This window comes from Cervus canadensis, chromosome 30, assembly GCF_019320065.1.
Source record: "Cervus canadensis isolate Bull #8, Minnesota chromosome 30, ASM1932006v1, whole genome shotgun sequence".
NCBI classification, from domain to species: Eukaryota; Metazoa; Chordata; class Mammalia; order Artiodactyla; family Cervidae; genus Cervus; species Cervus canadensis.
Window position 1 is genome coordinate 4,381,994 of NC_057415.1, and position 27,816 is coordinate 4,409,809.

General features: G+C 43.6%; 1 protein-coding gene across 5 annotated transcripts in view; it reads right to left on the bottom strand.

Annotated features, from left to right (window-relative positions):
- Positions 1 to 27,816, bottom strand: part of ENTPD4 (ectonucleoside triphosphate diphosphohydrolase 4) — a 116,908-nt gene that overhangs the window by 31,293 nt on the left and 57,799 nt on the right. For 3 of the 5 annotated variants that reach the window (XM_043453810.1, XM_043453812.1, XM_043453808.1), the window contains exon 1: positions 4,767 to 4,960. The exons of 1 other annotated variant lie outside the window; for it this stretch is intronic. The gene's annotated coding sequence lies outside the window, so the exon portion shown is untranslated. Of the gene's footprint in view, positions 1 to 3,661; positions 3,731 to 4,766; positions 4,961 to 27,816 lie in introns of those variants that run through there. One more of the 5 variants, XM_043453809.1, reaches the window with a different exon arrangement.

A 27,816-nucleotide genomic window follows, 5' to 3' on the forward strand; every position in this document is an offset into this window, starting at 1 on the left:
TTGTGATTTAAGAGTTCACACAAAAAGGGGAAAAATGCCAATATAAATATGTTTTATGTAATTTTATATCTACTTTTAGTATTTGAATAAGGTGAGATTACTACAGCATACCTTTTGTTAGAATACCAATGGCTCAAAGATTTAAATATCAAATAACCCACAAAAATGTAAGATGAAAATGTAGTATTTATCTAATTCCAGAATAGGTTAAGACTTTTGTTCAAGTGATAGCAATGTCTCAAACTATAAATAAAAGACATCTACTCATGAGTTTAAGACTTCTGAAAGTTAAAAATAAGCCCTTCTGAAACACACAAAGCTTGGGGAAATTACATGCGATGTACATGACACAAAGTAAATATCCCTTACATGTAAAAAAGTTCCTATAAACAAAAAAGAGAAACACTGAAACAGAAAAATGAGCAAGGGCAATTGGAGATGAACAGAGTAAGAAATCTGAATGGTTGACAGAATCTAACTTCACTGGTATTTCGAGAAATATAAATAAAAACAAGGTTTTATCACTATCAGTTGGCAAAGATTAAAGTCTGATGATACTGTGCTAACCAGTGGGAGGGGGAAAGGTTGTGAGCACCTCTGCAGAGAATTTAAACATGTACTCACCTTCTGGGGGTGTACAGGTGACACACGTGAAAATCTTAAACATGCTTACCCTCTGCTCTACCCATCACAGCAATTTGTCTTCAGGACATAATAAGATAAATTCACTAAAACACATATAAAGACGTTCATCATAGTATTATTTAGAATAGCAAAACAGTTACTGAGTGCCAAAAGTGCCTTCTGGGGGTGGGCTGCATTAAACACGGTCCATGTATGCAATGGCCTACGCTGTGACTATTAAACACGCTCACACAGAGGGAAGGAGAAGAGAGAGGACATTTCAAAGGAGAAATGCGCTGTAAGGATGCACCACAGCAAATGCAGGAAATGTTATTTAACCTGGTGTTTGTCTTAGGACTTTTTTCCCCCAAATATGTGATAACCATGAGATAAAAAGATATCTTTGTAAATCACAAAATTTGTGTTTAAAGAGAGAAAATAGGACATCTTGTAAGTTGCTGAAATAATTACGGTTATTTAGGATGATATTTATTTAGTATTAGCCAGGAGGCAACAATATGGTAATGTGATCTTCAAATGTAAACTCTAGTTGTATTTGCAGCTAAGAATCTTGGCACCACAGTTTAGGAAGGCAAACTCAGCAATATTACATAAAACTGCCATGTTTTTCAAAGGCCTAAGCTGTGTGAGACCTATCACCAAAGAGATGCATTAACTCGCATGATTTCAGCTGATGGGGTCCCGCTCAGCTGAACATTTTTTAACAGAATGAGGTACACTAGGTCCTGAGTCAGTCTTTCTCAGTCAGTCTCTCTCTGACAGTCCTAAAGGAAACAGTGAAACCAACACCAGTCAACTGCAAGGTGAAATGGCTCCCACGGCGAAAAATGCAGGATGCAGTGATACAGTTATTAGCAAATACTGAAATCACAGGCAAACAAAAGTGCAGACAAATGAGACTCCAGAAGAGCTAGACCTCTGAGTAAGAGGCTGAGATGACACGAGAGTGCTGCAAAAAAGAATGATATGAGTAGCAAAGGATTACAAAAGGGCTTGGAAAAATCAGAAGATCATCAACAGGCAGAATTCTGTAAGGAATGACCGTGTGAGAGTGAGAGGCCGAAGTGAAGGATGCGGTGTGGCACTTAGTTGTGGGAAAAATACATCAAAACAACTTGATTTGTTAAGAAGAATGTATGGTAACAAGTGTTGGCAAGAATGTAGAAAAAGAGAAACTGTGAGCACTGTTGGCAGAATGTATGTTGGTGCAGCCACTAAGGAAAACTGTATGGAGGTTCCTCAAAAAATACTGGAACTACCACACGATCCAGCAATCCCATTTCTGGGTATCTTTCCAAAGAGAATAAAAACACTAATTTGAAGAGATATATGCACACCTATGTTCATAGCTGGATTATCAGCAATAGCCATGATATGGAAGCAGTCAAAGTGCCCAACAGATGGATAAAACACCTATGGTGTATGTACATACAGTGAAATATTACTTGGTCACAAAAAAGAATGAAATCTTGTCATTTGTGACAACATGGATGGACATGGAGGGCATTCAACTTACATGTGAAATCTAAAACACAAATGAACAAACATAACAAAATACAGAGACAAACAGAGAGCAAACTGGTGGTGGCCAGAGGGGTACGGAGTGAAAGGAGGAGAGAAATAAGTGAGGAAGATTAAGAGGTAAAAATTCCAGTTACGAAATAAATGAGTCACAGGGATGAAATTTACATATGCAATTCAGCCAATAATATTGTAACAAATTTGTCTGGTGACAGAGGGTAACCAGACTTATGTTTTTTATGCATTTTTTGTAATGTACAGGGTTATCGAACGTACATACACAGGATTCCCTATGCTGTGCATCTGGAACTAACACAGTGTTGTAGGGCCATTATACTCTAATTTTTTTTTTAAATAAGTGGGGGGGGGGAGATTGTACATAGCTGCATTTATGATCTACATTTTCTTCATATTTATTTTACATTTTTTATTTTATTTTTCAATACCAAGTCCTAACCAACCTCTTCCTTACCTCTCACCATTCACTTGCAAACTTCTGGTCCCCATTTTAAATGATCTCTTTTCTGGTCACACTTTACCCTGCATTACCTCTGTAGTTTCCTGGATCTGCAACTCTGACTTCCTTCACGTTTCAGTTCCACATCTGGGGCTTTCCAGATGTGGCTTATCGCAAACTCGTTTAGTCTAAGTTTGGGCTCACAAACCTTTGACACAAACTAATACCCCTTTCCAAATTCCCCAGGTCTAAGAGGAGTATCACCATGAATTGGGGTTACCCGGTTCTCAACTTTGATCCCCAACTATCCGTATGTTCTAAGTTGATGTCGGTCATCAGGTCCTGCCAATTCTTCCTCAAATAGTCCACACATCTAAAATGACCACAGCAGACACTACTAGCTCAAGACAGATCTCTACGTGGAATACCTTTTTTTGGAAACACTTCTTTGTAAAACACTACCTTCACAGTACGACCAGCTCAAGACTCTCCCAGAGCTTACGGGTCAACAACTTCCCTGTGTCGCATCCCTGAGACCTTTCATCATCAAAGTCTCATCTTTTTTAAAAAACAAACAAACAAACAAAACTTTTTTATATTGGAGTAGAGCTGATTAACAATGTTGTGTTAGTTTCAGGTGTAAAACAAAGTAATTAATTTATACATAGACATTATCTATTCTTTTTTCAAATTCTTTTCCCAATTAGGGTGGTATAGAATATTGAGCAGAGTTCCCTCATCTTATTTCACCAACCTGTTTTCTGCTTGCTCCAGATAACATCTCTCTACTCCAGTGATGCGGGTTGCTCCTCTCCCACATAAGCTATTCTCATTCTTGCCTTGGGCCTTAAAGTCACTTCCTACTAACTCATATGTCCTGCTCACAATATTACATTTTTCTCAAAGCTCAGGTCAATATTTTTCTTTGCCAAGATTGACTCGTAATACTTCTGTTCTCCCACACTCAATCTTCTTTGTATTTGTATGTAGTCTATTTTAAATAAACACGCTGAATAAAAATGTAAAAAATATAAATACCTAGATCAACTTTTGTTTCTTCTTTCCAGGCTATATACCCAAGGGTTGAGATCATGTAGTCCTATGAGGCTTGGAAGAATGTAAACCAAAGATTCAAAACACAAGTGATAAATCAATATTAAGGTGGACAATGAAATCAACAAACTACTTAGACAAATTAATGCTCCATTTAATAATTCTGCTAATGTGTCAAACAGAATGAACAGACCTGATACCAAGACATGATAACATTAAATGTAAGATAACACAAAGAATATGATTCTCTTCAGCCTCTCCAGGCCTAGAAATTATTTTCATTACACAAAACAGAACACACTAAAGACTTCAATATGACATTAAACTAGGGATTTGAGTCTCTCATTTAGAGTTCTTTAATAACCTAGTGTATCTTCTAGCATGGAAGTTCCTAAATTGTAAAGCATCTCTTTACTTTCCTACTAGTGACAAATGTTCTCTGAAAATGCTTCACACTGTTGTTACTCTAACTGGGGTCTGAGGAACCCTGCGGGTTCTGAGACAAACTCCAGAGAATAAGCTAACTGTCCCTTTCAAAGGTGTTCACGCATTACTCAAGTTTGAGAAACATAGGTCTTACCATCACTTTATCGCCCAATTAGCTCTATTTTCTCAATGAAGCTACTTAGATTTAGATTTTAGAGAAATCTAAAGCATGAATCGTGATAAAAGCAGAGCAAAGCAAAAACGATGCTGCCTTGTAAATGTCATGACCAGGTGGCAGGTAAGACCCGCAGGGTCCTCAGTGCAGCATCCTTCTCCCCAGCCGGGTACCATCCCCAGTGCGGGCCAACCCGCGCCCACTACGTGTCGGAGGGGAAATCAGCGCGGTCACTGGAGCGGGCGCAACAGCACGCTTGCCAGCTTTCTCCCGCCAGGGGCTGGGGGGGAAGCACCTGCAGCCCAGGGTCACGGGCGCTGACGGCGGGCGCCCGGAGGCGGCCGAGCGGTGCGGAGCCACTGGCGCGGGGAAGGCCCCCGGGGCAGAGCGGCAGGTCCGCGGCCTCGCCGCCCCGTCGGGCCGCGCTCCAACCGTCCCCACTTCGGCCGCCCACCCTCCCCCTCATCCGCGCCAGAAAGGCCGCCTCACCTGCTCGGCTACTTCCGACTCGACGGCCGGGGCTCCCGGGAGTGGGGACTCGCGGGTGGAGCGCATCACGGCCACCGCGGCGAGGCGGTGCCGGCAACGCCGACACGACTTCCCTGGGGCGGGATAGCTCCCCAAGAGCTCCGCTCCTTTCCGGTAGCGGGCCCGCCACTCCTCCGCCACCCGAGTCACGTCACCGGGAGCGCGCACGCCGAGGGGCGGGGCTTGCGCCTGGGGGCGGGGCCTGTACGCGGTGACTGGCGTCCGCGGAACCACGCGGAGTGTGCTGCGAGCACAGAATGTCAAGAGTGAAAGTGGCAACACGAAAAATAACACGTACGGTGGCTTGGATACCGCAGATCGCAGCCCTTCGGTTTTCAGCAAGTATCAGTGTGCTGATGACACATTCATCTTTCCTTTGCGCTCTTTATTATTATGGACAACAGCACTTGAAAACTTAACTGGGCACTTCTGCTCATCTGTTGACATTTTATTTTACAATTTTGCCAGTAACTATCTTTGTTTTACAGGCGGAGAAACGAAGCACAAACTCATTCAGTGACTCTCTTAATTAAGGTCCACGTAATTAGTAAGAACCAAGATTTCATTGTTGCCAGGCGTTTCATATACCAGAGCATATTCTTCTAGGTTAAACAGAGCGCCCTCAACACACGTAATGGTTTTGAGAAGAAATAGTGAAGTGAACAACACTAGTTCCTGACATTGACCCCAAGACCTGGTACTTAGGTCAAGGACACACTATTTAGCTTTCTAGCTTGAGCCCCAACCCCCTCCACCCCCCCCCCCCCCAAAAAAAAAACCCAATGCCTTGAAGTCACAGAGCTGGGGACAACCTTGAGAACTGAGGCTTAAAAAAAAGAAAAAAAAAGTGGTTTCCCTGTTGCCCAGAGATAGGAAGCGACCAGGCAGTCTAGCCACTTTAATTTGTTCTTATTGTTATTGTTCAGTCACTCAGTCGCATCCGACTTTTTGTGACCCCATAGACTGCAGCATTCCAGGCTTCCCTATTTTTCGCGATCTCCTGAACTTGCTCAAACTCAAGTCCATTGAGTCGGTGTTGTCATCCAATCATCTCATCCTCTGTCAGCCCCTTCTCCTCCTGCCTTCAATCTTTCCCAGCATCAGGGCCTTTTCTAATGAGTCAGCTCTTTGCATCAGGTGGCCAAGGTATTGGAGCTTCAGCCACTTTAATATATTTTTTTAAAATGAGAGTCCTAGAAATGTCTACTCATTGTGTCAAGTAAAAGAAGCTTAGACAAAGCTAGTAGCTATATATTTTAAGCAGAATCCTTGGTCCAGCACCTGCTTAGGTTAAATCTTGTGGTAACGTTTCATTCCTGGATTCGGATACTGTTCATGGAAGAAGGCTAGCAGTAACCAAGGAGGCTTGTGCTTTAGAAGTAATACTATCTTTTAATTGTTACTCCATACTAGAATCATAAAGCCACGGAATGTTCCAACAAAGGGGCCATAGTTACAGTCTAGAGGAAACCTCCTCCTTTTTCTGTTAGGAACGCAGAACCCTGAGAGATTGGATGTCCTGCCCAAATGCCCTGAGGCAGAGGGGGAGACAAGACCAGTTGTTCTGACTCCTCCTTCAGGGCCCTTTTATGGCAATTAGTTGTTATTTTAAAAAATGACCAGTTTGGACAGATTACACATTAGAAACCTCTGTGACTTCTACCCAAGATTTGTTTTAAGAAGCTGAGGTAGTTGGTCACGAAGATGCTGTGATTTTAGGGCCAGGCCCCCTCGAAATTATGTGCCTTTCAAAGTCCTTACAGTTTGAGATACTGGTTCTTATCACAGTAGTCTCTCTCTTAAGAAGGCCTCTACTAAAAGCCAGAATAGTATTATCACATCGTCAATACTTATTGATGGGGCTTCCCTGGTGGTTCAGGGGTTGGACTTCCAATGCAGGGACTCGGGTTTGATCCCTGGTCAGGGAACTAAGATCCCATGTGCCGGGGGACAACCAAGACCTCATGCTGCAATTAGAGAGAAGCCCATGTGCCCCAGCAAAGATTCTACAGGCTGCAATTAAAGCCCGACACAGCCAAATAAGTAAATAAAAGAAAATAAAAAATTTAAAACTAGTTCTTGATAATTCATAAACAACAATAATCTGATAAGAGCTAGGAAGGAAAAGTGTAAAGGATGAAACATAGAACATGGTTCACTAGTTTCCTAGAACTATCATAACAAGTTACCCCACCTGGGTGGCTTAAAATGATAGAAATGTATTCTTTCACAGTTTTGGAGGCTCACAGTCTGAAGTCAAGGTGTTGGCAGGACCATGCTCTCTGTGAAGAGAATAGGAGATGATCCGTCCTTGTGCTTTCTTAGCTTCTGGTTATTGCTCACAGTCTTCGGCATTTGTAGAAGCATCACTCCCATCTCTGTCTTTGTTGTCACATGAAGTTCTCCTGTGTGTCTCTCCAAACTCCCCTCTTCTTAAAAGGACAGTAGTCATATTGGGTTTAGCCCCTTTGTCCCCTCCCCCACCCCAACCAATCCAATATAGTCTCTTCATTTGTTTTCTTCTTAAGTCTTAATTGGATTTATTACCACATTGCTTCTGGTTTACCTTTTGGCTTTTTGGCCACAAAGCAGTGTGGGATCTTAGCTCCCTGACCAGGAATGGAACCCATACCCCCTGCATTGGAAGGCAAAGTCTTGACCCCTGGACCCCCAGGGAAGTCCCTAAATCTCTTCTCAACATGATTATATCTGCAAAGATCCTATTTCCAAATGAGGTCATGTTCATAAGTTCCAGGTTGACATGAACTTTTGGGGGACACTATTCAACCCAGTATACGAGAGGACCAGCCCTGTTTTGGTCATCTGGGACAGTTTCTTTGAGGAAATGATGTTTGAGGTCACACCTTCAAGATGAGTAGGAATTAATGATAAGAGGGATGAAGTCTGGGCCTATATGAAGTAGTAGGGCTTCAGGCAGTGGATACAGCAAAGAAGCTCTGCAGAAGGGAGAAACACAATTGTCAGGTGAGCCATGGACTTATTCTCGCTTATTAACAGGAGAAACAAAAAAGTAAGTTAATAGGAGCCAACTCTTACTGAGTACTTTATGCCTGCCACAGTTCTCAGGGCATTAGAAAACATTTCAGAGACTCCCCTGGTAGTCCAGTGGTTAAGAATCCACATTGCAATGCAGAGGGCTTGGGTTCCATCCTTGATAGGGGAACTAAGATCTCACATGTTGTGAGGCACAGCCAAAAAAAGATTTAAGGAAAAAAAAAAAATGAGTGACTTAAAAAAAACTTCAAATAGAATGAAAATGAAAATACAATACATCAAAATTCATGTAATGCAGCTAAAGCAGTACTCACTGAGATATTTATAGTTTTAAACTCTTATTTTAGTAAAGGGAAAAAGTTTGAAATCAATTATCTAAGTTTCATCTTAAGAATTTAGGATAAGAAAAGAAAATTAAAACCACAGCAAGTAGAAGTTTTTAAAAATAGGTTAAACAAAATTAGCAAAGCCACAAGTTGGTTCTTTGGAAATATTAATAAACTCCTAGTGAGACTGATTGGGAAAAAAAGAAAGAAAACCCAAATAATCAAAATGGAGAATAGAAGAACTTCCTTACAGAATCTACAAAAAAATTTTTTAATAATAAGAAAACATTATGAACAACTTCATGCTGTTAATTTCAATAATTTAGATGGGATGGGAAAACTTAGAAAAACACAGTTTCTCAAAATTGATGTGAGAAAAAATCAGCTGAATAGCCCTGTATCTTTTTTGGTTCCTGGATGGTTTCACTAGTAAATTTTATCAACTATTTTAGAAAGAAATCATACCAATCTTATATAAACTTTTTCAAAAAATTTAAAGAAGGGAATACTTCTTAATTCACAATATAAGTTCAGAGTAATCCTCACTCCAAGAGATTAAAAAAGAACAAAAATTTGAGGAACATCAACATCCTTTATTCTAACAAAATATTGGCAGTTCAAGCCCAGCAATATTTTTAAAAAGTAAGATAGCTTAACCAAATGAGATTTTTTTCCCCCAGAAATGCAAGGCTGGTTCAACATTTTAAATTGATCCCTGTTATTGACTACATAAACTCAATAAGAGAAATAATTCATATGAGTCATATGATCCCAATCAATGTAGAATAAAACCTTTGACAGAGTTTCACACTCATTCATATGTTAAACAAAAAAACTTTAATCAACTCTGAAGGGAATGATTTTCCTCAATTTGATACTCTATCTACAAAAGGACCACAGGTAACATGGTCACAAATTCAAAGTACCTCTTCACATGTTTGTATTTTGTATTTTGAAAGGATGAAGTGAAAGTATGAAAAGCGATGTGATGTCTGGATTGCAGAAGCCATCTAGCAACCATGAGGCAACACTGATGCAGCTAAGAAGCCAAAACTACACATGAGGAACCAGATAGAGAGAGTTGCCTAGGTCCATCACAGCATCATTAAATCACTAAACTAATACCAGCCGCTGGATGTACCTCTGACTTCTTGTTATGAGAGGATAATAAAGTCTTTTTGTTTACATTACTTCTGGCTAGATACTTCATTACTTGCCATTAGGTCTTTAAAAATATTTGTTGACTGGTTGATTAAAAACTGGAAGGTACCACAAGAAATCATATTTCCTAGCCATCTTTAGTCAGATTAGGTTCCATGTGCATTCTATAGATCAGACAGCTAAGATCTTAGAGGCAACATGACATATTCAAGTTCCTAAAACTGGAAAGGAAACAGGATGATTAAATATGAAGAGTCCTAAACTGGGAGGTAGAAACCTGGACCCCAGTCCCTGCTATCCTACTAAATGAACACATAAGCTTAGAAAAATTTAGTTTACTTCCTTGGTCTTCACCATCCATATGTAACTAAACAAAGTAAGTGGAGAGGCAGCTAGGTTGACCTCTAAGGTCTGAAATCCATGGTTTCAAAGAGGCAGAAGAGAAGGCCAGAAACAAAGTCTTCCCTTCCTCTTTCCCCTTTCTCCATCCTCTACCTCCTCTTCCTCCTTCTTATGAAATCTAACATAAGATAGAAGAACTCTTTCCTTTTTAAATTGAACTCCAGAGATTTCCCTGGCAGCCCAGTGGCTAAGACTCTGGGCTGCCAATGCAGGGAGCAGAATTCGATCCCTGGTCTAAGAACTAAGATCCCGCATGTTGGCCAAAAAAATAAAAATTAAAACAAATTGAAATCCAGATTTTTTTAAAAAACTGTGCATGTGGGAATCTTGATGAATGGATTCAGTTCAGTTCAGTCACTCAGTCAGTGAAAGCTGAGGCAGGAGGCAGATGGGCCCCTCCAGGGTAAAGCAGTTAGAGAATCGTTCTCTATTGATTGAAACTCTAAGAATAGCAGGGCAATTAAGGGAGGCAACTGGGCCCTTCTCAGACAACATATTTCTCCTTCCGGAAGTCAGGAGACCTCCCCTACCACACATGTGCAGAAAGGCTCCTTGGAGGCCAAAGGGAAGTCATGTCAAGGGATGTTCTACTCAGATGCCTTTTCAGTAAAATTCAACTTGGCTAAGAGACTCATGAGCACACATGGGAAGACCCTGAGATATACCAAATATGGACTGTGAACCAGGCAATTGTAATAACTGGCCAAAGGAAACCTAGAAGAAACACCCCATAAAAGTAATTCAAACCACCATGAGGCTACCGTTCAGGGCCTCTCCCTCTGAGTCCGCCAATGTGTCTATCCACACATACTGTACTTTGTTCTCTCCTAGTAAATACTATACTTGCTTCACCACTTTCTGTCTTTGTGGAAATCCTTTTCTGCAAAACCAAAGGTTTAGGGCCCTTGTCACTGACCACTGGTCTAGTGGCTAGGATCTAATGCTTTCACTGCCGCGACCCAGCCGCAATCTCTGGCTGGGAATCCAAGCCTCGCTCCAAGCCATTGCAGGCTGAGGCCACTGGAGATCAAAAACCGTCAATATTTAGAACCCAAACAGGATTCCCTTTTAGTTATCTTTCTGAAAAAACTCCAACATGGCCATAGCTTGGCATTTTATTGGCTTTGCTCTCCAAATGTTTTAACCCATCATTCCAGGGAGCCTGGGCTTCCCCAGTGGCTCAGCAGTAAAGAATCTGCCTGCAATGCAGGAGACACAGCTTTGGTCCCTGGGTGGGGAAGATCCCCTGGAGGAGGGCATGAAAACCCACTCCAGTATTCTTGCCCGGAGAATCCCATGGACAGAGCAGCCTGGCAGCCTACAGGCCATACAGTCACGAAGAGTTGAATAAAACTGAAGCGACTAAGGAAGCATGCATGCCAGGGAGCCTAAATTGGCAAACTGGCCCTCTTAGTAGTCTGTGGGTGTTGGGAGGAAGTTAATTGTGAGACACTGGATATCATAGAAACAAAAGAATCAAATGACCCTTGAAAACAATGAGTTCTATTGTTACCAAAAGGTGGGGTCTGGTTGCTCAGCGCTCAAAAGCCAGTGAACATGCCATGTTGGTAGAAAGAAAAGTTTGCTTTATTTCAGATGCTGGCAACTGCGGGGGAGGTCAGACATCTGTCCAAAGGCCAACTCCCCGCCCCAGCACACACACACCAACAAACAGGGGATAAGAAATTTTATAGACAGAGAGAGGGGGCTACGTGCAGAAACGGCACAGTCAGCTCTGACAGTCATCTGGAAGTTGGTCATGTGCTGGTCTGACAAGCGTCATCTTGGTTGTTTTAGGTACAGTTTATCTTCAGTTCCAGGGTTGCTTTGTTTCCATTTCCTTGAGGCCAGTTCTCAGAATTGTGGCTGCTCATGTCATGGCTACAGTCTGGTCATCATGCAGTTAACTTCTTCCACCAGTGGGGCTTCAGTATCTATAAGATGGCTCATAAGATATGACTCAGAATATTATCTATGGCCCTTGAAAAGGAACTAAAGGTCCTTGACTATGCTTAATGCGTATATTATTACTATTTGGTCTCCTTTGACTGCTTTCCTCTGTTACTGCATTTATCCTTTCTCTGATTAAATTTATTCTTTGAGTAAAGTTTTCCGCAGACAAAGGCAGGCAGAGGACATGGGGGCAAGTACTACAGTGTCTTGCTGTTTCGCTATTGCCCTCCCCCGGTCCTATTTGCCTTTCAATGCCCTCATGCATAGACTTGTTTGTGAGCAACTTGGCTAATAACCCTATATATTTATATAGCATTTGTCTTCAAGAAGATCATAGAGCTTTACAGACATGATCTCATTTATGAGCCCAGCATTCCTGAGGCAGGGAATGGGCCAGGAGAAGTCTTATTTTATAGTGCTTTGTTATGGAGAGAAAGCACTTGAGATTCAGAAAGAGAAAGGGATTTGGTCAAAGCGGCATCAAAATTCAGGGTTTCTTTCAACCTTTTCTCATCACAGCTTATGGATCTTTAAACAAACACACACACAAAGTATAGAACAAACGTGATTGTTTTGCTGCCTACAATCCATCCTTCTCTTTTTTGGTAACAGTACCTCGAATTTCCGAAGGAGAATGCCTATCTCTTGGGGCTTTCCAGGTAGTGCTAGTGGTAAAGAACCCGCCTGCCAAGGCAGGAGATATATAAGAGATGTGGGTTCGATCCCTAGCTTGGGAAGATCCCCTGGAGGAGGGCATGGCAACACATTCTAGTATTCTTGCCCAGAAAATCTCATGGACAGAAGAACCTGGTGGGTCACAAAGGATCAGACACGACTGAAGACACTCACATGCAGGCCTATCTCTCTTTCAGCCCAATTGGGCCAGGACCTTGGCCTTATTAAGCAGAATAATTTCATCCCCTGGCCATTATGACTGGCACATGAATCAAGCTGTCCTGATTAGATATAAGCTATATTCTTTTTAGAAAAATTATTTATTTGGCTGTGCCAGGTCTTAGTTGCAGCATGCGGAATCTTCCATCTTCATTGCAGCATGTGGGATCTTTAGCTGTGGATGCAAACGCTAGTTGTGACATGTGGGATCCAGTTCCCCGGCCAGGGTTCTAACCCAGGTCCCCTGCATTGGGAGTGCAGAGTCTTAGCCACTAGACCGCCAGAAGTCCCAAAGCTACATTCTTCAATATCAGATTCATCTGCAAAAAAGATGGTATTTTGATTTTTGTGCAGATTTTGTTTCATTTCTCAAACCATTCAGACTTAGGCAGGAAGCAGCAGGTTATTTATTGAATTCCTTGCATCTCAACGTTTCTGTGTTCCTTCCTCACGCCAGCTACCATATCATTCTTCTTCTCAGCATCCTTTGTTAGTTCCTCTTCCCTTCTAGGTCAGAGTTGAAATTGCTAGCAAATCAACTCTGGGAATCAGTAAGCTGGTTAGATTTTTATCGACAGATTGACCTCATACCCATCTCCTTAGCATGACACCCCAAGGCCATAATTAAATAAATCCCTTCCAGTTTTTTAAACCTCTTGTCCTAACACTTCTTCATATATTCCCTGTGTTCTAACATGCTTATCTACTTGCCTTCTCCTAGACTGTTTCTTATTTTCATGTCTCTGTGTCTTTACACACATTTCCGATGGCTGGACTACGTCCCTCTTTCTTGATTGCCTGGAAAAAAACCTTCCTACTCATCCTTCAATTTGCACCTTGCAGTTGAGTGTGGTCATTTGGTTTCTAACCTCCCCTGGTAAGAAAGTCTCTCTCCTTTATGGCTCAGCACCATCGTTCGGTGTAACCACTGCTGGTCTTTGCTGCCGTCTTATTCCTCCGTGTATTTCTGCGCCTTTTGTTCAGTTGTGGTTGGCTCTTTGCGACCCCATGGACTGTAACCTGCCAGGCTCCTCTGTCTATGGGATTTTCCAGGCAAGAGTACTGGCGTGAGTTGCCATTTCCTTCTCCAGGGAATCTTCCTCACCCAGGATCGAACCTGCCTCTTGTGTGTCTCCTGCACTGCAGATGGATTCCTTACCTGCAAAGCCTTCGGGGAAGTCCTCTGTGTAATCCTAGCCTGGAACAAACATGAATTCAATGAAAAAAACACAAGCTATCTGCCCATACCTATTCCTCCTATCCCAGCAGAACTGAAAATGTTGTAACTACCTTGCCTTCCACAGAAAGAAATATTGGGGGTTGGCCTAAAATTTCATTTGAGTTTTTCCATACCATCTTACAGAAAAACTCGTGTGAAATTTTGGGCTAGCCCAGTATATTTCACCCCCCTTCTACTGTGATGGACTTCTGCCCTAGCTCCAAATCCATCCCTGTTTGAAATCCATGGTCTGCTTTTTTAGCATAGCTTCTCAGTAATGTCTACTAGAACTGAATTGAAGAGTTCATCTTGTTCAAGTCAAGCTGAGTTTCATCTGCCAGAATCTCTGGAATTCATATTCTGCTATCCAGTTCTCTTGCTGTCCATCTTAGTTTTTTTTTTTTAACTTTCATTCCCAACACCTCCCTAAGGAGTGTTTTTTTTTTTTTTTAATTCATTTTATTTACTTATTTTTTGAGTGCTTGCCACTTGCCACATGACTTGTGGGATCTAGCTTTGCTATCGGGGTCGAACTCTGGCCCTCTGCAGTGGAAGTGTGGAGTTCTAACCACTGCATCACCATGGAATGCCCTGTCCTTCTTAGCTTTGAATAATACTTGCATAGACATATCTCATCCCTCTTATCCTCTCCTGTTAGATTGTAATTTCTTTGAAGACAGAGACTGTGTCTTCTACATCATACCCTCCAGAGTGCTTAGTATGGGGTGAGGCACATAGGAGGTGCTCAAAATATGTTTTCTAAGTGATTAATGAGTGAATGAATGACATGACTTTTCTTCTTGAGCAAAGAGAAACATTGATGAAGATTAACAGATTTTGGCAAGAGAGGTCTCTTCCCTGTTTACCACTCTTTCAGTTCCCTGAAGAGAAGGGACAGAAAAGGGAGAGAAAGCAGTGGGTGATCCAGAGATGAGCTGTCTCTGTCTTTACAAGATGCTGACTCCACTTGCCTTGTGAGCCTAACAGGAAATTTGGGAGTGTTTCTGGACTTGGATGGTGAATTTTTCATTCGTGTGATGCAGTTTGAACCCTATTTTTACATTTCCTCTTCATTTCAGTTGGAATCGGACATGAGGAGCCAAATGTGTGTTTTCAGCCTGACATCCTTCTCTGGGATGCCTTCTCTGACCCCTGTTTGTTAGGCTGGCAAGAAAGTTCATTGAGATTTTCCATCACATCTTAAAGAGAAACCAAAATGAACTTTTTGGCCAACCCAATGCAGTGGCAAGCTGTCCTCCTTGGACCTCACACCCACTACGTGTATCCCCTGCTTTCTTTTTTCTCTGTTGAACATAGATTTTCTTATTTTGCTAGTTTACTCTTCATCTCCTTATATCAGTCAGGAGGCAGAAAGCATTTAGGTTATTGAAACAGGAAAAATGTAACATAAAGAGCTGTTGACTAGTAGAAGGTGGTTAATTACTAAAAGAGGTAAAAGATGAGGTTTCACGAAGGGGTGAAGAAGAAACAGATGAGAAAAGTAGCTAGTACCTCTGGGCCAGGGTAGGGAGTAGACAGGAAGGAGCTGAGGACCCAGGGGGACAGTGTGCAGCCCACTTTCTGTTCTTATCCCCAGGCTGTGGTTCAGGCCTCTTTCAGAAGTGTGTGACTACCCCAGACTGGCTACATAACACACAGTGCGCGCATGCTAAGTTACTTCAGTCATGTTCGACTCTTCACGACCCTATTGACTGTGGTCTGCCAGTTTCCTCTGTCCATGGGATTCTCCAGGCAAAAGTACTGGAGTAGGGTGCTGTGCCCTCCTCCAGGGGATCTTCCCGACCCAGGGATCGAACCCACACCTCTTGTGTCTCCTGCCCTTAGCAGGCAGGGTTCTTTACCATTAGCGCTGCCTGGGAAGCCCTCACATAATACACAGACTCAGTGCAAAACAAAAACGCAAGGCTTCTTGCTCCACAGTTATTAAGCATTTCAAGATAGTGGCAGCAGAACGTGACATCAGTCAACGCGGGGCTTGCCTGAGTGTTAGGTCCCGTGGCTGACGGTATAATTGTGTAGTTCTCTGGTGACGGACAGCAGGCTTGAGTAGCGTGCTGGTGGCAAAGAAATTTGGCAGGGGGGGCAGGCTGGCCGGGGTCTGTGGAAGCTGCCGTTAAGGGTATGGACTGGCCTCAGCCTCTCTGCTGTGCAGAAACAGGCTGCTGGAGTGGGGACTGTGATGGTTTTTTAAAATTTATTTTTAGTTGCACTAGGTTTTCTTTGCTGCACAGTAGCTTTCCCTACTTGGGGGTGCGCAGGCTTCTCTTGATTGTGGAGGCTTCTCCTGATGAGGAGCACAGGCTCTAGGCACTCAGACTCAGTAGTTGTGGCACACGAGCTTCGTTGCTCGGTGGCAAGTGGAATCTTCCCAGACCAGAGACTGAACTCGTGTCTCCTGCATTGGCAGGCAGATTCTTATCCACTGTGCCACCAGCGAAGTCTGGGAGAGTGTGGTTTAAGGAAAGAGCCATGCCTTGACCGTTTACCAACCTTCAGGATTCTAGAAACTGTAGCTTCATACCCTTTGCCATTTTGTTGTCACAAAGATAAATTTCCAAGTTAGAACGCATTCTATTCACTCATATGCTATCTGGATTTATAATCTTGAACAGGTCTAAACAATCCACATAGTCTTACCCCCAGTCTTACAGATGTTTGTGGCAGTTCTTAAGGGGAGTGAAGAGAAGATCCAGTCCAACAGAAAGGGTGACACAAGATAGGATCACACATGCGAAAAGAAAAGTTAATATGAGGAGGGGCAGCAAAGACTTTTTTTTATTGTGGCAAAATAAACACAATGTAAAATTTACCAACTTGACCATTTTATTTATTTTATTTTTACAGTCTATGGGGTCAGACATGCCTTAGTGATGAAAAACATTTTATTTTAAAAATACCTCTTTCTTTATTTGGCGGCAGTGGGTCTTAGTTGCAGCATGCAGGACCCTTTAGTTGCAGCATGTGGGATCTAGTTCCTTGACCAGGGATCAAACCCTGATTCCCCTGTGTTGGGAGCATGGAGTCTTAGCCACTGGACCACCAGAGAAGTCCTTCAACTTCACCATTTCTAAGTGTATAGTTCAATAGTATTAAATATCTTCCTATTGTTGTGTAATCAATCTCCAGAATTTTCCTTCTGAAAAAGCTCAAAACTGAAACTCAACCCATTAAACAAGTCTCATTTCCCTTCTCCCCTGCTTCTGGCAACCACGCTTGTACTTCCTGTCTCTATGAATGTGGCCACTCTAAAAACCTCCGATAAGTGGAATCATACAGTATTTTATCTTTTGTGACCAGCTTATTTCACTTAGCATAATGTCCTCAAGTTTCATCCATATTGTAGTGTGTGTCAGAATTTCCTTCCTTTTTAAGGTTGAACAATATTCCATTGTTTGCACATACCACATTTTATTTATGCATTCATCTGGTGATGGATGGATACTTGGGTTGCTTCCACAGTTTAGCCACTGCGATGGAGAGCAGTGTACAAATATCTCTTTGAAACTCTGCTTTCAGCTCTTTTGGGTGTATACTCAGAAGCTGGATTGTTGGATTGTACAGTAGTTCTATTTTTAATTGATTTGAGGAGCCATCACACTGGTTTTTGTAAGGTTGGCACCGTTTTACACTCCCATCAACAGTGCACAAAGGTTCATTGTCTCCAAATCTTCACCAACACTTGTGATGTTTTAAAAAATAGTCATCTTGATGGATGTGAAGGGGAATCTCACAGTGGTTTTGAAAACTCCTTTTGAAATAGGAGGGAAAGAGGGTAGGGTGAATGAAAAGGAAGAGATATTTTGAAGTAAACTAGGGGGACACCGAGGTAACTTATAGCTGATCTCCATTCTTAACCACTGGACCCACCAGGGAAGTCCCTGGTAATTCTTTTTAAAGCAACTTCTAGTTTGGTAGGAGAAGGTAAATAGAGAAAGAGATGAAATCTCTATAAATGCCTTTCCCAACCACACCCTACCCTACGCATACATGTTGGACAATCAATATTCACTGTTCCTGAGTCTCTCCTTCACTTCTGTCATGTGCTCTGTGGTTGTTGGGTGGTTGTAATTTTCTTCATATTGATACCATCACAAAAGTGTCTTCAGATAGGAAGCTAGTGGTCAGGGACTGTGCCTTCTTAGGACTCAGCTCACTAAGACTAGAGCCCAGCACCGCTCCCGTGTCTGCAGCCTTTAGGAGGCACTTTAGAAATTAACAAGCCCTGACTTTCCTTGGGTGGAGCTAGTGGTAAAGAACCCCTGCGCCAATGCAAGAGACATAAGAGATGCAGGTTCGATCCCTAGGTTGACAACATCCCCAGGAGGAGGGCATGGCAACCCATTCCAGTGTTCTTGCCTGGAGAATCCCATGGACAGAGGAGCCTGGCCTTGCACAGAGTTGGACACAACTGAAGCGACTTAGCACACGCACACAGCTTTCCTTGTTCACACAAGGAAACCACGGCAGACCCAGGGGAGGTGGCTTACCTGACAGACAGCAGCATAAAAACCGTGAATAATGGATACAGCATCTGCTGGCCCAGTGAACCTGTCAGTGTCTGGGAGACAGAGAGTGACAGGTGTTGCCAACCCTCAGGATACAGCCCAGTGCAGTAAAACTCCCAGATACACTCCCAGAGGGGGTCAGGTAGGCTCAATGGTGGCCCCCTGGAACCGACCTCACTGGAAAGGACTTGTGTGTACAGCTGGATTCCTGCTGGGGAAGACCATGGCCCTCTGACCTGCCAGGCTGTTGCTTGTTATGTTTCTAAACAGCATACTCTGACCCTGCTTCTCCAGTCAGGAGCCTGCTGCAATTCCTACCCTGCATCGGGACTTTGGTCCAGAGGTTTATGCTTCTTCCTGCTCTATCCCTTAATATAATGATTATACCTGAGAAGATAAGTTAAGGAGGTTAAGGAGAATATTTACCATGCCTTACCATTGCTTTGCTTCCCTCATAGCTCAGTTGGTAAAGAATCCACCTGCAATGCAGGAGACCCCAGTTCGATTCCTGGGTTGGGAAGATCCCCTGGAGAAGGGATAGGCTACCCACCCCAGGATTCTTGGGCTTGCCTTGTGGCTCAGTTGGTAAAGAATCCGCCTGCAATGCGGGAGACCTGGGTTTAATCCCTGGGTTGGGAATATCCCCTGGAGAAGGGAAAGGCTACCCACTCAAGTAATCTGGCCTGGAGAATTCCATGGATTGTATAGTCCATGGGGTCGCAGAGTCGGTCACAACTGAATGACTTTCACTTCACTCCACCCTTGCTTTGTTTTGGGTATATCTCCTTCCATACGTACAGACCATTTTGCATTTTTGTAATCATGGCACACCTCAGTATATAAGAGCAGTATTATCTGCTTTGTGCCATGTATGTGTCTGCTTAGTCATGTCCTACTCTTTGCGCCCCCATGGGCTGTAGCCCGCCAGATTCCTCTGTCTGTGGAATTCTCTCCAAGCAAGAATACTGGAGCGGGTAACCATTTCCTCCCCCAGAGGCTCTCCCTGGCCCAAGGCCAAACCCACTTTTCTTTCGTCTCCTGCATCAGCAGGCCAATTCTTTACCACTGTGCTACCTGGGAAACCCATATCTACTTTGGCTCCCCTTAATGACTTGGTTCTTGGTACAATCCCTAGCATATAGCATGTGGTCAATAAAGGATCATTGAATGAACACCATTCTATCATATACTTCTTTCATTTCACACGATAAGACTATCTCCCTATTTGTCATAGCAAGAGTAGTTGTAATTTTTAATGGTTTGCCTAATGGCATGGAATAATTTCGACTCGTCATTTTTATTCTAATTTTTTTTTCTTTTCTTTTTTTTTAAATTTTTTTCTAATTTTTTTGTAAAAAATTTCATATACATTTTATTTAGCTTCTTGGGAATTAGCTTCAAGTAAAAGATTCCAATAGAATGATTGTATTAAAGAGGTTTGGACAACTTCATGATTCAGTGAGTATTTCTTTTTTAAAATATTTATTTTTGGCAGCACTGGGTCTTTGTTGCTGGGCTTGGGCTTTCTCTAGTTGTAGTGCCCCAGCTCCTCACTGTGGTGGCTTCTCTTGTGGATCAGGGCTCTAGAGTACACAGGCTCAGTATTCGTGGCTCACAGGCTTAGCTGCCCCGAGGCATGTGGAATCTTCTCAGACCAGGGATGGAACTCATGTCCCCTGCATTGACTAAAGGATTCTTAACCATTGGACCACCAAGGAAGTCCCAGTAAATATTCTTAAGGAGACAATGCTTCCCGGTAGAGACAATCGATTTCTGCTTTCTGTATGGTATATATTCATATTTCTATTTCTAGAGTGTGTCCTAGTCAATGATGAGGGCCACAGAAACCATCCCCAAGAGCCCCTTAATTCAGAACTCCTTGAAGAGTCTAACAACACTCATCAGAAGCTCACTTGGTGTGATAGAGTAGATCTTATGGTTTCTGAGTAGTAAAATAGTCTATTGACAGAAATGGCGCCTTTCCCCTAGGTCCTGAAACAAAACTCCAAAAAAAATATGGCTCTGATCAGAGCAACACCTTTACAGGCAACATCAAAGGAAGGCAGTCCTTGCTTTGATGCTGAATGAGACTTTGAGATCTCAAAACCTAAAAAAGTTTGTATGAGTTTTATTGCTCCTCTAACAAGTCCCCACAAAGTTAGTGGCTTAAAACCATGCAAATTATCTTACAGTTCTGCAGAAGTCTGACATGGTCCTCGCTGGGCTAAAATCCACAGGCTGCATTCTTGTCTGCAGACTCTAGGGAAAATTCTTTTCCTTGCCTTTCTCAGCTTCCAGAAAGTGAAAGTGTTTGACAGAAAAGTCACGTCTGTCTCTTTGGGACCCCATGGATTATAGCCTGCCAGGTTCCTCTGTCTGTGGGATTTCCCAGGCAACAATACTGCAGTGGGTTATCATTTCCTTCTCCAGAGGATATTTCTGACCCAGGGATTCAACTTGGGTTTCCTGCATTGCAGACAGTTTCTTTACTGTCAGAGCCACCAGGCAAGCCAGGCAGCTTCTAGAGGCTGCCCACATTCCGTGGTTTGGGTATTGACCCCTTTCTCCATGTTCAAAGCCAGTAATATCACATTTCTCCCAGACCCTTGTCCTGTTGTCATCTCTCTCTCTCTCTGCTCATAGCCTGGAAAGGTTCTCTGTTTTTAAAGAATTAAAGTGTTTAGATAGGGCCCACCTGGATAATCCAAGACACTCTTACCATCTCAATGTCTTTAACCTTAATCACATCTGTAAAGTCTCTTTGATTTGGAAAGGTAATATATTCACAGGTTTTGAGGATAAAAGATGTAGGCATTTTTGGAGGGAGGGATTATTGTGCCAACCACAAGATCTAACCTGGACATATATTTTAAAATTAAAACTATATATAGGACTTTCCTGGTGGTTCAGTGGCTAAAGACTTCACCTTACAATGCAGGGGATGTGAGTTTGATCACTGATCAAGGAGCTAAGATCCCACATGCCGCTCGGCCAAAAAAACAGAACATAAACAACAGAAGCAACATCGTAACAAATTCAGTAAATACGTTAAAACAGTCCACATCAAAAAAATCTTAAAAGAACAATATGCATTGACAGAACATGTAAGATTATTCATTCACTTATATAAGGAATGACTAAACAGGGTGAATCGAGTACAAAAGTCAGCATGAGCTTGGAGAACTCTTCATCAGCCAGTGATACTCAGAGAAAATCTTCTGGGATGCCTCTCCATCACCTCTGACACCAAGGTTAAGCCTGCATCTCTGGACCATTGAAACTGCCAGTCTCCCTTCCTGTCCACATCTAGGCTCTGCACAACCACTACACTGCTGGAAGGGGGACTGGGGCTGAGGAGCAGGGTACCAGGCAAGGGGAAGGGGCAGAGGAGTAGAAGGGAGGCTCTGAAGGGAGCCTGGTGACTTGAGTGTCTGTTGAGGATGCCCCTGTTCCCAGGGCTCTGTTTATGGGGGTTCCTTTTCAAGAACGGCACTTTCTTCCTCAGTTCAGTTCAGTTTCTCAGTCATGTCCGACTCTTTTTGACCCCATGGACTGCAGCACACCAGGCTTCCCTGTCCATCACCAACTCCTGGAGCTTGCTCAAACTCATGTCCCATCAAGTCAGTGATGCCATCCAACCATCTTATCCTCTATCTTCCCCTTCTCCTCCCACCTTCAATCTTTCCCAGCATCAGGGTCTTTTCCAAGGAGTCAGTTATTCACATCAGGTGGCCAAAGTATTGGAGTTTTAGCTTCAGCATCAGTCCTTCCAATGAATATTCAGGACTGATCTCCTTTAGGATGGACTGGTTGGATCTCCTTGCAGTCCAAGGGACTCTCAAGAGTCCTCTCCAACAGTAGAGTTCAAAAGCATCAATTCTTCGGCGCTCAGCTTTCTTTATAGTCCAACTCACATCCAAATTCGACCACTGGAAAAACCAAAGCATTGACTACATGGACCTCTGTTGGCAAAGTAATGTCTCTGTTTCTTAATATGCTGCCTTGTTTGGTCATAGCTTTTCTTCGAAGGAGCAAGCGTCTTTTAATTTCATGGCTGCATTCACCATCTGCAGTGATTTTGGAGTCCCCTCCGCCCCCAAAATAAAGTCTGTCACTGTATCCATTGTTTCCCCATCTATTTGCTATGAAGGGATGGGACCAGATGCCACGATCTTAGTGTTCTGAATGTTGAGTTTTAAGCCCACTTTTTCTTCCTTGGTGATCCTCATTCTTTTGCCTCCCCAAGCTGCTGGATTCTCCCCACCTGGATCTTGTGTTTAGGAAGAGTTCCCATGAGAGGCTTTCTGATTGGTGGCTCTGCCAATAAGTGGTGGTGGGGTGTGTGTGTGGCTGAGGAACTAGATTAACTGAGGTGGGTTGTTTTTTTCCCCTCTCTGTGTGACTAACATGAACGGAAAATACAAGCGAGAGTGTAGCAGGGAATGCAGATTGCTTTCCAGAAAGCCTGAAAGTGAAGGTGAGAGTTGAGAGGCCACTGCGTTCTGGAACACACGTCTGATGGCAAATGAGCAGCAGATGAATTTCTCTGGGGGCGCTGGGATGAGCTCTGGACCCACCTGTTACAGGGAACTCTGAATCTGAAGTCTTCAAGGATCGCGAAGGCATGACGACCCCAGATCCTTCTTTTCTGAGCCCTACAGCGAAGCTTGCGACTCACCACTAGATGGCGGGCGAGCTGCGGCTCTCCGCAAGCGGGGCCAGAACCCGATTGATCCCAGGCTCTTCCGAGGCGCTGGGCGGCGCGCGGCAGCTCGCGGAGCTCCACCTGGTAAGACACAAGCGCCTCTGTCCGTGGATTGCTGAATTTCGTCTTAGTGTCCCCCAGGACTAACCTAAGCAGTTTTTGCTCTATTCTTTGGCCCCAGTCACAGGTTTGGAAAAAATGACCCTTTCATTCCTGGGGCTCCAGAAAGGAAAAAAAATACTGTGTCCTTCTCACTGAAAACCGATTTGCCTAATAATCATGTTTTGTTTCTTTATGGACAACGTGGAGCCAGGGGGGACTTGGGTTTGAGCTTTGGCTCTCATTCTCTGGGCGATCTTTTCTGGGCTCCAGTTTGTTTGTTTGTTTTCCGACTAAAAGGAAATGAACCATCCCTGCCTGATGGGGTTGTCCCAGCAAGTGTTACAAGGATGGAGCATGTCCAGCACAGCGCCCAGCACTGAGTAGGCATTTCCCCTCCCACTTCTTTTCAGGGAGCAGGGGCCCTATCCGCCTCCCCCTTCATTGTTCTTGTTGTTTAGTTGCTAAGTCGCGTCTGACTCTCTTGTGACCCCATGGACTGTGACCCACCCGGCTCCTGTGTCCATGGGATTTCCCAGGCCAGAATGCTGGAGTTGGTTGCCATTTCCTCTCCAGGGGATCTTCCCAGCCCAGGGATCAAACCTGTGTCTCCTGCATTGGCAGGCGGATTCTTTACTGCAGAGCCACTTGGGAAGCCCCTTCACCATATTCCCTAGCTATATCAGTGCCTGGGGTGTGGATGGCAGGCATTGTGAACAAGTGGACAAGCTAGTTCATGAATAGAACTCACCTTGATTTTAATCCAATAGCCTCCTATTACTGAAATAGGAGGTGGTTGTGCAGGATTCAGAAGATTACATCATAACACTCCTGCCTGCAGATGCTAACTCTCTGACTAAAGGAGACCAAATTAACCAAAACACATTTAAGAGTGAAGACCGAAGCTAATAAATGAAAAATGATTCAGAATGTATGATACAGACTGGTTATAAATGAGTTTATAGTTCCTCCAATAGGGCTCAGTTTCTCAAATCCAGCTGTTCATGGTGTCGGTTTACATTTTCCCTGTTTGTCAACAGGAGGCTGTTTGTCAGAGCCTGAACATTTTGATGGGGAAGAGGAGGACTTACTTTGCAGCAGGGACATGATATCTAGAAAGCAGACCCAGCTGAGAATCCAGTGGGTGTCATGACAGCAGCATGGGGATGGGATGGAAGTTCCTGGAGACGGATAAAGGGAGTCAGAAAAGGGAAGTGAGAGGCTGTCAAAGGCAACAGTTAGCCATTGTACTATTTGGCTGATAATTTCTTCCGAGTATGAATTAAGTCACAGAGTTTAAATCTGGAAGCTACCTTAAAACTGTCTGGCTTGATTTCCAAAATGATGTTTGCTGTTCAGTGGCTAAGGCTTTGCGACCTCATGGACTGTAGCATGCCAAGCTCCTCTGTCCTCCACCGTGTCCCAGAGTGAGTGTTGGGGCTTCCCTGGTGGCTCAGATGGTAATCTGCAATGTGGGAGACCTGGGTTCGATCCCTGGGTTGGGAAGATCACATGGAGAAGGGAATGGCCACCCATTCTAGTATTCTTGCCTGGAGAATCCCATGGACAGAGGAGCCTGGGGGGCTATAGTCCATGGGATTGTGTCCCACTCTGTGACTTCATGGATTATAGTACACCAGGCTGCCCTGTCCTTCACTATCTCCCAGAGTTAGCTCAGATTCAATAGGAGCCTTTATATGATATCTTTGACTCAGTTCAGTTCGGTTTAGTCACTCAGTCCAACTCTTTGAGACCCCATGGACTGCAGCACTAACCCTAACCCTAACCCTAACCCTAACCCTAACCCTAACCCTAACCCGCCAGGCCTTCCCGTCCTGAGTTGAACACCAAACTCATGTTCATTGAGTCGGTGATGCCATCCAACCATCTCATCCTCTGTCGTCCCCTTCTCCTCCTGCCCTCAATCTTTCCCAACATCAGGGCCTTTTCAAATGACTCAATTCTTCGCATCAGGTGGCCAAAGTATTGGAGTTTCAGCTTCAACATCAGTCCTTCCAATGAACACCCAGGACTGATCTCCTTTAGGATGGACTGGGACTCCCAAGAGTCTTCTGCAACACCACAGTTCAAAAGCATCAATTCTTTGGTGCTCAGTTTTCTTTATGGTCCAACTCTCACATCCATACCCAACCACTGAATAAACAATAGCTTTGACTAGACGGATCTTTGTTGGCAAAATAATGTCTCTGCTTTTTAGTATGCTGTCTAGGTTGGTCATAACTTTCCTTCCAAGGATTAAATGTCTTTTAATTTCATGGCTGCCTTCACTATCTGCAGTGATTTTGGAGCACCCCCCCCCGCCCCCCCCCGCCGCCAAATAAAGTCTGTCACTGTATCCATTGTTTCCCCAACTATTTGCCATGAAGTGATGGGACCAGATGCCATGACCTTAGTTTTCTGAATGTTCAGCTTTAAGCCAACTTTTTCACTCTCCTCTTTCACTTGCATCAAGAGGCTCTTTAGTTCTTCTTCACTTTCTGCCATAAAGGTGGTGTCATCTGCATATCTGAGGTTATTGATATTTCTCCCAGCAACCTTGATTCCAGTTTGTGCTTCATCCAGCCCAGTGTTTCTCATGATGTACTCTGCATGTAATTTAAATAAGCAGGGTGACAATACACAGCCTTGACGTACTCCTTTTCCTATTTGGAACCAGTCTGTTGTTCCATGTCTAGTTCTAACTGTTGCTTCCTGACCCGCATAGAGATTTCTCAAGAGGCAGGTCAGGTGGTCTGGTATTCCCATCTCTTTCAGAATTTTCCACAGTTTCTTGTGATCCACACAGTCAAAGGCTTTGGCATAGTCAATAAAGCAGAAATAGATGTTGTTCTGGAACTCTCTTGCTTTTTCAATGATCCAGCAGATGTTGGCAATTTGATCTCTGGTTCCTCTGCCTTTTCTAAAACCAGCTTGAACATCTGGAAGTTCTCGGTTCATGTATTGCTGAAGCCTGGCTTGGAGAATTTTGAGCATTACTTTACTAGCGTGTGAGATGAGTGCAATTGTGTGGTAGTTTGAGCATTCTTTGGTATTGCCTTTCTTTGGGATTGGAATGAAAACTGACCTTTTCCAGTCCTGTGGCCACTGCTGAGTTTTCCAAATTTTCTGGCATATTGAGTGCAGCACTTTCACAGCATCATCTTTTAGGATTTGAAATAGCTCAACTGGAACTCCATCACCTCCATTAGCTTTGTTCATAGTGATGCTTCCTAAGGCCCACCTGACTTCACATTCCAGGATGTCTGGCTCTAGGTGAGTGATCATACCATCGTGATTATCTGGATCATGAAGATCTCTTTTGTACAGTTCTTCTGTGTATCCTTGCCACCTCTTCTTAATATCTTCTGCTTCTGTTAGGTCCCTACCATTTCAGTCCTTTATTGTGCCCTCTTTGCATGAAATGTTCCCTTGGTATCTAGATCTCTACTCTTTCCATTCTATTGTTTCCCTCCATTTCTTTGCATTGATCACTGAGGAAGGCTTTCTTATCTCTCCTTGCTATTCTTTGGAACTCTGCATTCAAATGGGTATATCTTTCCTTTTCTCCTTTGCTTTTGGCTTCTCTTCTATTCACAGCTATTTGTAAGGCCTCCTCAGATAGCCATTTTGCTTTTTTGCATTTCTTTTTCTTGGGGATGGTCTTGATCCCTGTCTCCTGTACAATGTCATGAACCTCCATCCATAGTTCATTAGGCACTCTGTCTATCAGATCTAGTCCCTTAAATCTATTTCTCATTCCCACTGTATATTGTAAGGGATTTGATTTAGGTCATACCTGAATGGTGTAGTGGTTTTCCCTACTTTCTTCAATTTAAGTCTGATTTTGGCAATAAGGAGTTCATGATCTGAGCCACAGTCAGCTCCCAGTCTCTTTTTTGCTGACTGTACAGAGCTTCTTCATCTTTGGCCACAAAGAATATAATCAATCTGATTTCTGTGCTGAGCATCTGGTGATGCCCATATGTAGAGACTTCTCTTGTGTTCTTGTGTGAGTGGCCGAGAGGAGATACCCCATGTCCAAGGTCAGAGAAACCCCAGTAAAATGGTAGGCGCTGAGAGATGGCATTAGAGGGCAGAGAGACTGAAACCACAATCACAAAAAACTATCTCTGACTAGAAGCATTCAAATCACCACTTAAACAGTTCTAGGCACAGGGAACTCGCTGCCTTGGAAGAAAGCCACTTCTTCCTTAGACAGTTCTGCTTGTAATTATTAGCTCAAAACCTTCCTCCCGCTCTTACACACAGCTGCTGATTTTGCTCTGGAGTCACGTAGATTACCTTGCCTCCTCTTTCAAAGGTGAGTTCTGCAACTTGCCAAGCGCCGCTATCAATCCCATGGCCCTTAACTTTTTCTCGCCACTGCTTTCAGACATTTGCAAATGACTCCCTACATCTCCTAGACCACAAACTCCCTGGAGTCCAAGGGGCAGGCCGCTGCGGGGAGGCCATTTTGTGCCTTGGTTTCCCCTGCTATGCCTTGACGCGGCGCTAGGTGGCGCCATGCCCCAGTTCCCATTCCAGTGCTCTGGGTATTCAGGCTGACGTGAAGACTGCCTACTTCCCCTTAGACGTTATCAGTGCCGGCCCCATCATGCCTCATATCCTTGTTTTCCTCAGGGGTCACAAGAAGTCCAAATCCCAGCCTCTGCAGTGATTCAGCGTCAACCTGACCCTAGGTGCATCCTGC